Source organism: Euprymna scolopes, chromosome 33 (assembly GCF_053919585.1).
Source record: "Euprymna scolopes isolate OS-2025 chromosome 33, ASM5391958v1, whole genome shotgun sequence".
Classification (NCBI taxonomy): Eukaryota; Metazoa; Mollusca; class Cephalopoda; order Sepiida; family Sepiolidae; genus Euprymna; species Euprymna scolopes.
Window position 1 is genome coordinate 29,689,115 of NC_136514.1, and position 10,000 is coordinate 29,699,114.

Sequence of the window (10,000 nt, forward strand, 5' to 3'; positions counted from 1 at the left end):
ATTATCTTGCTTAATTAAAAAAAATGTTAAGTTTCTTTATGCCTACCAAACTCAACACATTAAGCCACAGGATTTGCTGAAAACACCACACTTATCCAGCGTTGGGTTATCTTAAGGATGAATCGATTATGCTGGTATGGTCATGTGGAACATTCATTGGTGCTTCTTTGTTATTAGAGCAAAATTTGAAAGTCAAAAACGATTTCAATTTAAAAAAAAAAACAATGGTGCAGTAGTATACGGCATAATCATGTTGACACACCGGTTCCCGCTGGATCACCGAAGTTAAGTTGAGCCTGGTCGGTACTAAATGGGTGACCATTTGGGACTTCCAGGTGCTGTATGTGCTCTTTGCTTATTTCGGCATTGTTTCTAGTCGTCCTGGTCTTCTCCTTGCCACTGGACTCAAACAGTTTCGTTCATGAGAGGTGTGGTTGGAGATTGTGCAACTCTTGCCTCACAATTACACGCGCAGCTGCCCCTACAGGGGGTATCCTTTGTCTTTCAAGACTGAATGGAGGCATCGTTGTCGGTACAGTAGAACCCCAGGATACAGCACTAAAATTTAGTAACAAAAAACACTATTTTTTTTTTTTTCTTCCTTTGAAGATTGTAATGCTGGGTATGAGGCAGCCAAACCAGCTGCCAAGATTGCTTTACCTTTTATTGAAACCAACCGAGAGCTCTTTTTAGTATCCTCGTTGTTCCCTTAAATGCAATTGTCTGGATCTCTTCTGCACTTGGTTCACCAGGAATATTAGTTAGGTAGGACTTCAGGTTCTTCTTCATAAGCCCTGTGGCACCTATAATAACTGGTATGATTGATATCTGCCTAAGATTCCAGTTTCTTTTCATATCATACATGAGACCTTGATATTTGGTCTGTTTCTCCTTTTCAGCTCTGTTCAGACCTCCATCATTAGGGACACTCACCTTAACCAACGTTGCAACTCTCTCTGACTTATTCCATATAACTATGTCAGGTTTGACACTGCCGTATATATTCACATGTATATAATTAAATAATATTATCCATAACAACGTAAGGCAGGGAAAATACCGTAACCAGCTGCCAGGAAAACATTGTATTCCACATCGTAACCTGAAAAAAAAACGTATCCTAGGGCCACTATATCCAGGGGTTCTAGTGTATCTACTTACATTTTATGTCAATCTATATATATAAAGTAATAGTGTTCGTGTGTCTGCCTGTGTGTACAAATCTTCTACAGCCCAAACCACTAGACCGATCATAATCAAACCTAGCATGATAATGGTCCTCTACCTAGGGATGGTGCACACCATTTTTCAAGATTATGGTGAAAGGTCAAGGTCATAGCATATGTATATATACTCTCCTACAGCCCACACCACTGACCTGATCTCGACCAAACCGGATATGATGATCTCCGACCTAGGGGTGGTGCACACTATTTTTCAAGGTCACGGTTAAATGTTAAGGTTGGGACTTTGCTAGTTTCAACTAAAAACAATGATAGTCTACTTAACTGTCATGTCTCAATTTGAAAAATATTATCGCATTATTAAATAAAACAAGAATTTTCAAACTTTACGAAAAAAAAAATGCTTCGTCATATTTGTTTAGGACACGTGACATAAAAAAACAAGGGAATTAACTCATAGTTTGGAATTGGACTAAGGTTTTCAGTTTTCAGGAAATAATTACCTCTCCTGTTACGATACTTACGATATTATTTATTCATTTTTTTTTTAAGTTAAACTATAAATTTTTACTAATTTTCTTTGAAAATTATTTTCATTAATAATTAATTTTCTATCTCATCGTTTTTCGTAATTTTGGGATATGTTCATTATTGTAACATTAAATAAATAGATACCATTTGTTTTGTTTGAAATTCAAGATTTTGATTTTCAATTTTCGTTGTAATACGAAAAAGCACCCATTCACATTTATGGATAAAGAAGCATTGATGTCCTAAATCGCAGAAAGGTAAGCGTTCGTTCGAATCGCATCTCGACATTTAATCTACCGCCACTGCACACACATACAAATGAAAATTAATCTCTTATGCAACTGCGACATTATTTAAGTTTTCAAGATATCCTTTTTAATTATTTTTATGAAATCACTCGCATGTTCTGACTGAGTATATTAAGAAATCTGTTTTAATAATTTTTAAATAGAAAAAAAGCAGGCTTTTAATATCAATGTCAGTGCAACAAGAAACTCAACTTTACATGTGTATAGATAAATACTGAAAATTTCATTGCGATCTGATAATTCTATGAATTTTTGGAGTTTTTTCAATTGGAGATATCCATTTTTGTTTTGGGAGTAAACTGCTATACCTATTTCAGAAATAATGAACTCGCCCAAAGACTATAAATATAGATATTTTTAATCCGTGATAGGATAGTGATTCATGCCTTTTATTTAGCCGCTTGCTCCGATCACCGATATATGTTAGTTGAGAATCTGAATCTTGACAATCAGTCCGGCAGAAACTGGGTCATTTCGGTGGCCTTTTATCTGGCGGGCTGAGGTATTAGTTGTGAGTAGTCTTAGAAAGTCCACCTTCCTAGGCTTTGCCTCACATTTTTTGGATAGAGTAAGTTTATTGTTTATTACCTGAAGCGCCCAAACTGGAGAGTGCTAACAGAACTGTCCAGGCAATTTGTGCTAGACCAGAGTGCTCCGCCTGTAAGGACGCTGCCTTGACTCTCCTTACCTCTTGACCTTATGTCACTTCTTCCTGCAATGAATGGGAAGAAAATAAATAACAACGATTCATGGCAGTTATGGCCGCAAGAGTATGACGTGTACTTCTGTAACATACTTTTGCTAATACATGTGTTTGTTAACTATACCACTGTGTTTGTCTTGATTATTACCGGCCTGCAGACTTGCTACAAATTTGGGGCTTGTAAAACACATTCATTGCCGACACCTTTGATTGGATTTGAAATCAATTTGGTTGATCGCGTGTTGGGACTCCTTACACTCCTCCCCATACACACACACTCTGTAAAGAATGTTTTGACTGGCGTAGCTATCTTTTAAAGAAATTAAAGAATGTAACATTTCTATAAACTTTGAAAGTTCCAAGAATATATTGTTGCTTTCACTTTCAATGTCCGTCCCTATCTATATAATTCTAAAACCTTGATAATAGAATGAGATGAGTAGTAATAGGACAAATAAAATAAATCTAATTTTTAAAATTCACAATGTTTGTCTGTGTGTGTGTCTCCATTTTTTCAAAGTGCATCTCCACCGAGACACAAGGTTGCAGAGCAGCACAAGGTGGATCAAATGATTTCCTTTTTTGTGGACCATTCTTTTTATGGGGTTTTAACTGGTAAACATAGCTGCTAGGGGGGGGTCAAAATTGAAAAAAAAGGGAACTTGGCAGGCGTAAGTCAACTAAACGTGTTATTTGTATGCATGTACAAATATATGAATTTACACGTTCAAGTCAGTTCATTTTTAACTATTTCTTATTCATCTGACGATAGCTCAAATAGTGACAACCAAGACTGGAGTGCTATATGTTTTGGTTTCGATTCTAGCTGACGGCACTCAAGTCATATTCTCTTTTTTTTTTACTTTTAAAATCATTACTATATATTGGATACAATATAATATAATGTCGTGGCTTAGTGGGGGATGCTCTCTTCTCTTCCCTGCAATCTCTCTCTCGCAGAAGAGACGTTGCGAGCCTGTCTTTGTTTTATCGTTATTTCCATGGCAAGTGCTCGTCCGAGCTCCAATCTCTGGTCCCCCCTCGCCAATCCTTCATGATAAACACCTGTCTAGCTAAAACCACTGTCAGTAATTTCCCCCACTCTTTATCTGTGCCTTAATCAAAATGTGGATTCCATGAACATAGCTTTTTTTCTGAGAAGTGCACGCCTGTGGAATTCTCTTCCGTTTGCCTGCTTCCCACCTGACTACAACTTGGACGTCTTCAAGTCCAACATAAACAAATTCCTGATTAATCGCCCCCCTAAGTAAGACGCTTTATCAAATCTCCAATACCAACTATTACTACGATATTATCCCATCGATTATTGTACACAAAAAAACCCTTATCCCTGAGTGGCTTCCGGACCTTGATAAGTGGTGATCCCCATGTAAAAAAGAAAAAAAAAAAAAATATGTTATGTTCGATAGAGAATTGACTCTATAATAATAAATACAAAATGTGCATAAATTAAAATATCTTATTTAACCATATTTTATGACCGGGCAATGCCAGATGCTCAGCTAAGACTTTATATGAATAGTCATTTATTAATTGATAAATACTGAAAATTTCATTAAAATTGGTGGATTCTTTTCAATTCGGGGTTTTAATTTGGTTGCAAAACACTTTTATTGCTTGTTTCTATACTAAGCAAATGCAATAAATTTAATTGGATTCGAACTCGATTTATTTGATTCCGCGTTTGGATTTAGTATCTGTCCCCACTCCGTTATAAGGAATGATATGACTGACATAGTAATATTTAAAAAATTTTTTTTAAAAATGTAACATTTTTATAAACTTTGAAAATCCCCTAAATCAATAGTCTCATCCTTCTTTTCGGTCATGATATATATATTTTTTCCTTCTATTTATGTACTAGCCTGGGTGCTCGGCGTTGCCCGGGTGTTTGGAGGTGTGTGTTGAGCAAGAAAAAGAAAAGTGGTAGTTGGCAGGCAGGCTCGAACCTGTATTGCGAAGGCGGAAAAGAAAACTCTTTTCCATTGCATCTATCGCCAAACCGGAAGTGGCGAAGCTTTAAATTAAGGCTATTCAATCGAAAAGAAGGGATAACTTTCGAAAATATCAGCGAAACAAGCGACCCCCCCTTTTTTTTTTTACATTGTAGTCACCACTTATCAAGTCCTGGAGGCCACTCGGGATAAGGGTTATTGCGTGTGCAGTAATCAATGGGACAATATCATAGTAATCGTTAGTAATGGAGATTTGATAAAGTGTCTTACTTAAGGGGGCGGTTTATCAGGAATTTGTTTATGTTGGACTGGAAGGAAAAATGCCCAGTTGAGGGTGAAGGAATTAATGCTTTTAGCCAGTTTTTTTATATTTGTCGTCCGAAGGGCCGAGCTTCAAAACGATACCAATCTCATGAAAATTTGTCACCTCTGTTGAAAGTTTTAGGCAGACATACATATATAAATACATACATACATATATTTAAACAGACAGGTGAGATTTATATTGTAGATTTATTTTTTCTCAACGGCCAAATGACAAAAACCTGAAGTATTTATTTTTTTGGTTATAAAATAGCTTCATTACCAGTCTCTTTGATTAGATTTGAACTCGATTTGGTGGTTCCTCAACCACCACCACCACCACCACCACCACCACCACTTCTGTAAAGAATGGTTTGACTAATATAGCCATCTTTTAACTTCCTTGGCCCTTTGGCTAGGAACAAAGTGTAGTATCTGTTCTGATGCTACATTTCACCTTTCTGACCTCGATCAGTGGATGATAGATCCTTCTCGACTGAGGCAATTTTTATTTTTGTTCCTATTCAGGAGACCCTCTTTTTGGGGATCTGGATTTTCCCCCACATTAAAAACCGACCCTGTGTCTAACCCTGCCCTCGTGGGGAGGCAAGTAAATAGGGGCATAGTGATCGTTTAAAGAAACTTAAGAAATACTATATTTTTATAAACTTTGAAAATCCACCCAAATCAATTGCCTCGCTCTTCTGTTGGTCACGACGTATTTTTCTTCTTTTTTTTTTCTTTTTCTCAAAACCAAATGAAAACAAATATGTTTGTCACAAAGGAATTCCATATCTGATTCAGATCAATTCACAATAATCTTGTTTGCTAATTGTCAAGTTGCTAAAAAAAAAAAAAAAAACAAAACACGGACCATATGTTGTCCAGGTGCATCATGGGAAGGTAAAATCATTGCTACCAATTTTAATTTAACTACAATATTATCAATATTAGCTGACTCATAAAACAGGTGTCCTTTCTTATTCATCAGGGAAAAGACTTGTACTGGATGGGCCTTTTCTTTGAGTCAGCTGACTAAGTATTTGTGTTAGTCAGGGATATTAATGGGTTCTGTTTTTACGAATGAATCACCGCTTATCAAGGCCGAAAGTCTACTTGAGGACAACGGTTACTGAGATGGATAGATTGTTCCTAGTTACTTCCCTCCCAACAAAATAAGGTTTGTTTTTAAATGGGGAAAAGTCAGTTGCCCCAAAATCGGTCCTTTGATTATTCAAGAGGACGACTCGACAAAAATCTGTTAGCATTAGACTCGAAAACAATCATGTTGTAGTCAGCTGGGAAATAGCCCTGTGGTATTGTGTTCAACAGGCGAGTAGTTCTTGGAAAGAAACTTTGCTCATGGAAGTTCTTTATTATTCTATGCATAGTGTTTGGTTTAGTTGTTTTGTTCTTTGGCATATCAACCCTTTTTCGAGTTATTCAATGTCTAATCTAGCCATTTTGGTAAAAGGTTTTATGCTTCAAGTTCTTTATATCTTCAAATATTCATTCATTTTGTTGTTTTATCTTATGGAATATCAACCCTTTTTTGAGTTATTTAATGTCTAATCTGGTAATTTTAGTAACATTTTTTATGCTTCAATTTTATTTATATCTTCAAACATTTATTCATAGTTTTTGGCTTGGTTGTTTTGTAGAAGAAAATTATTGTTTTTGTTTTTTGATTTGCAGAACATGATTGAGTTTTGCAAAAAGAAAGGAAAAAAAGAAAAACAATAATATAAATGTTTAGAGCCTTTTAGGTCGGGAAGCTAATATCTTAAGACAATCTGACCTCACTAGGTTTTGCTCGGTTTTGTACTCTGTCAAGGCAAGAAAGAGTACTCCTAGGTGCATAATAACTATTTTCTTAATTATTAAAAAAAAATAAACAAATTAAAATTAAAATATTAGCCTAACGGAGATGAAACACAGAAAATTCTGTGCAGTTTAATTGGCGTATATATCTTCATAACTTGCTACACACACCATCACGCACACACACACACACACACACACACACACACACACACACACATATATATATATATATAGCTTAGTGCATGGAAGAAAAGAGTGAGCTCAATTCTATAAGTGGAGACTAATCTGGACAATATATAGCTCAAAAGTATCATTGGAGCTTATATAGGAGAACAATAGGAATGGGAAATGAAGTCACAAAGACTATAAATTGGTGAATATATATATATATATATATATATATATATATATATATATATATATATATATATATATATATATATGAGAACAATAGTAATGGGAAAGGAAGTCACAAAAACTATATATTGGTAAATATAGATTGGTTCATTTATTCAATAAGGGAATACAGACAATTAGTTGGGGAATAGAAGGGACTCTTTATGCCAAGGCATTTCGAAGCCTAATGCTTCTCATCAGAAGAGTAGAGAAGATGCTAGGTAACATAGCGGAGATGCGGTGTCTAGTGTGGGATTCATTAGGAACAAAATAGATCAATTAAAATTATAGATGACGTCATCTTGTATAATATATATATATATATATATATTATATATATATATATATATTATATATAAAGCTGAATGTGTGTGTGTGTGTGTGTGTGGGGGGTCACGAATAGGCTCATATATGGTTGACTATTTTAAAAAACTGATTACATATAATGATAGAAGATAAACTTGTGGGGTCTACGTTCGTGCCTGCCCTCCATAGAATGGAAATAGGCACAAACTTTAATAAAGACTTTTCATATCTATCTGCGTAAGTATACTTTGATAATTATGTTTCAGTTTGAAGAAATATGGTATAATAAAATTATGGGGTGTTCGTTCGCGCCTGACCTGACCTCCATAGAATGGAAATATGTCACAAAGTTTAACAAGGTTTTTTAATATAGATCCACAGAATATTGTGATAAGTGTTTCTGTGTGAACAGGTATGGTATAATAAATTATGGGGTTTATCTATTTTATTTTTACTTTCATCATATTTTGCTTTGGTTTTGATACCCCCAAATTCGAAGCTATCTCTTTACAACCCTTCCTTTTCATAACCTATCATACTTTCATAAATCAGAGTCCATTTTCTGTAGGCTGTTTTTGAACCCAGTCAACGACGGGTACTTTTGCTAGTATATATATATATATATATATATATATATATATATATATATATATATATATATATATATATATATATATGCGCATATATATATGCATATATATATATGTGTGTGTGTGTGTGTGTGTGTGTGTGTGTGTGTGTGTGTGTGTATACATATATATATATATATGATATACAAGGTGGCTGCAATAAGTTTCCAGACTATTTTTGTGTATGTATTTAAAATTGTCATAGACACTTGAAAATTCGGTATGTTATTGCTATACATCTTATGAGACGACTGACCAATTTTTATGATTGCAGGTTCAAATGAACAGCTACAACAGGAATTGGAATACACTCTACTAAAGCCTAATTGTCACAGCTGGTGAATTTTAAAAAAATGTAATCTAAACATGAGGACATTTTAGAACAATATGTAGTAAAATTGTTTTACACTTGGAAAAAATGCCACAGAAACGTATGGAATGCTTCAGACTGCTTTTGGGCCATCTTGCATGAATCGAGCATCAATTTTTGAGTGGCATAAGAGAGTCAAGTAAGGCAGGGAGTCTGTGAGTCGGGAGATGTGGGAGTAAGGAAGTCAGAACACCAGAGTTAATTAGTCAAATAAAAAATTTAATGGATAAGGACCGTCGTGTGTCTATAGAGTCAATAAATGCACAGTTTGATGTCAGTGTGGGAACTGTACACACAATTATTCGTGAGGAACTGAAGATGCGGAAGATTTGAGCGGATTTGTCCCAAGGGTGCTCAGAGAAGATCGGAAAGAAAGGCATTGTCATGATAGCAGGGAGATGATCGACTGATCAATTCAGATCCTGCAATAAAAGCTGGATCAACTGCTATAACCTAGAGACCAAGAAACAGAGTTCCCAGAAGAAGCAAGTTGGCTTATCTAGACTAAGAAGGCCAAACAGAGCAAATTCATACATCATTCATTCATGAGCCCTTTTTTTGACAGCACGGGCATGATCTACATGCATTGAGTTCCCACTGGACAGACAGTCCACAAGGAATACTATGTTGAGGTTTTAAGGGAGTTCGGGAAGAGATTCTGTCAGAAGAGGCTAACACTCTTTAAATCGGGTCAGTGGCACTTCCACCAGGACAATGTACCAGGCCACAACTAGACCCTTGTCACAGACTATTTGACCAAGATGGGCATCAAGACAGTTCCTCATCCTCCTTATCGTCCAGACCTTGCTCCCTGTGACTTTTGGTTATTCCCTAAGCTCAAGGAAAACCTTAGAAGCTGTCGTTATGAGACGATTGAGGAGATGAAAGAGGCATGATGAGGGTTATTGACACGCTCACACAAGAGGATTCCATGGGGCCTTCCAGAAGTTGTTGGTATGGTACAACGAATGCATTGCAGCCGGAGGAGATTACTTTGTAAGAAGCTAGAATTCCATGTGTGTATTATCAATAAAAGTGCGCATACGAAAAAAAGTCTTATTGAAAGCACCTCGTATATATACGACTCAATGCCTGTGTGTGCATGTCATGGGACCATTTATTTAAAATATTAGCATGTCCAGCATCGCGACTATGTAAATTTGTTTATGGCTGGGTTTGAATCTCATGATCAGCCTGAAATACTAGTGTCAGTTGGTAAAAATGAATAATTATTATTTAATTATAACTATCTAGCCACTTTAAGAATACTTAAGGGTAGACACTGACCACGGAGTTATAACTAAGGCAATCGGCTAGCGTCTACGCAATGTTCACGATATCTGCTTGTGCGAACACCCTAGGTTACCTTATGTACTCGCCTGAATTCAGCGTTTAATAATTTCTTTCATTCCTATGGGAATTGTTTTGTTGGCCCTGAGATAGTGGCTCGCCAAATGGAGCAAAAGGTGG

At 35.9% G+C, this 10,000-nt stretch overlaps 1 protein-coding gene and 1 pseudogene across 1 annotated transcript in view; one reads left to right on the forward strand and one right to left on the reverse strand.

The window, feature by feature from the left end:
* The window catches only part of LOC145258185 (programmed cell death 6-interacting protein-like), a 277,740-nt gene that overhangs the window by 138,792 nt on the left and 128,948 nt on the right, over positions 1-10,000 (reverse strand). The window lies entirely within an intron of this gene.
* On the forward strand, positions 5,400-5,583 carry LOC145258546 (U2 spliceosomal RNA; annotated as a pseudogene).